The following is a 1957-nucleotide window of genomic DNA, read 5'->3' on the forward strand; positions in this document are numbered from 1 at the left end:
GGAGGATCATTTGAACTCGGGAGGCAGAGATTGCAGTGAGCCAAGGTGGCACCACTACATACCCAGCCTGGTGGACAGAGACTCTATCTCTAAATAAAAAGAAAAACAAAAAAAGAAAATTCACCCCACAGGCAATAGATAGTTATAAAAGGACACTTTATGGACGATTTCATAGGGGAGACTGATGGAAAGAAAGGAAGTATACATTTTACAGAGCTGAGCAGTTCACTGCAAAAATCACCAGAACTGCCTTTTCTCCTAAAATATTACCCATAAGCTATTCTACTACTGGTTCTTCTAATCCATCCATCCCTCTATGCCAAATCCTCAAATTGTCCGTTTCCTTATTGGGGTGATTTTCCTCTGTCCAGATCTGGGTCCTCCACAACACTTAACACTGTCTTCGGGTGTGTGAATTCCCATTGTTTTAGCTCAGGTTCCCAAGGAAACAGGTTTTGGGCCATACAGGACACCTCTAGACAGACTATACTGAGAAACCATGCTTGGAACGGTGCATGGCGGGAGGAGAGGAGAGGGAATTTACTACCTGTCTCTCACTCCTGGCTATTTTCTTATTGGTCAAAATTTACCCCACGCACATGAACTCCCCTACACTTCCAGATTGCATCACCTGCCCCTTTGGCAGCTGTCTGGGAAGCCAGATCCCACACTTTGAAGTGTAGTATTTCATACAACCCAAAAGTGGTAGCAGAGGCCAGGCGTGGTGGCTCACGCCTATAATCCCAGCTACTCAGAAGGCTGAGGCAGGAGAATCACTTGACCCTGGGAGGCAGAGGTTGCAGTGAGCTGAGATCACACCACTACACTTCAGCCTGAGTGACAGAGCAAGACCCCGTCTCAAAAGCAAGACAACAAAAAACAAACAAACAAACAAAAAAGTGGTAGGAAAAACCAGAAAGTCCAGGTATGTAGCGAATTGGCCTGGTTGTACAGCAGCAGCCAAGGGTGAACACTAAATACTCCCAGGCAAGTCCTAAGTTCACCAAGTAATTAGAGTACCCACCTGTGTTAGTTAATTGCCTTTATCTGAAGGAAAAATAAAACTCATATCTCTATGACAAGCAGGTGCTTACAGCTTGGAGCAAGGCACCTAGGCTAAACTCCCCTGCTGACAGGGAGACAAGGACATCATCTTCCTCGATGTTCACATTTCAAAGAGATGGCTCCAAGGCCCTGAAGAAAGACATTTCTAGGGACTGGGCTTGATGGCTTACACCTGTAATCCCAACACTTTGGGAGGCTGAGGCTGGAGGATCACTTGAGGCCTGGAGTTCAAGTTCAAGACCCTCCTGGGTTCTAGGATGGCCAGAGGCTTACAGATCAAAGGAAGAATTTACAAATACAAATTTTCTCAAGGATATGCTCTAAGGAAAGTGAAATGGGGAAAGGTCTCTTCTTGCCATTTTGGCAACAGGAAAAATTTAACTTTATGTTTAGTTACCTTTACAATTTCCCCCGTTTGTTATTCTTTTATAGGAACACTGCAATTTTCTAATTATTTCCCCTGCTGTTTCTTTCTCTGGGTAGTTTACAGCCACCTAGATATCCAACAAGTCCATAGTAAGATGCAAAGCAAAACAATTATCAAGATTATAATAGGATAATTTTCTTTTTCGGGATGGAGTTTCTCTCTTGTTGTCCAGGCTGGAGTGCAGTGGTGCAGTGTCGGCTCACTGCAACCTGTCTCCTGTGTTCAAGCGATTCTCCTGCCTCAGCCTCCCAAGTAGCTAGGGTTACAGGCATGCGCCACCAGGCCCAGCTAATTTTGTATTTTTTGTAGAGATGCAGTGGCACCATTTTAGCCAGGCTGGTCTTGAACTCCTTACCCCAGGTGATCCGCCCACCTGGGCCTCCCAAAGTGTTAGGATTACAGACTTAAGCCACCATGCCCTGCCTAGAAAGAATTCTTAAATTCAGTATAATGCTCACCTTGTCA

This window comes from Mandrillus leucophaeus, unplaced genomic scaffold (assembly GCF_000951045.1).
Source record: "Mandrillus leucophaeus isolate KB7577 unplaced genomic scaffold, Mleu.le_1.0 Scaffold243, whole genome shotgun sequence".
Lineage (NCBI taxonomy): Eukaryota > Metazoa > Chordata > Mammalia > Primates > Cercopithecidae > Mandrillus > Mandrillus leucophaeus.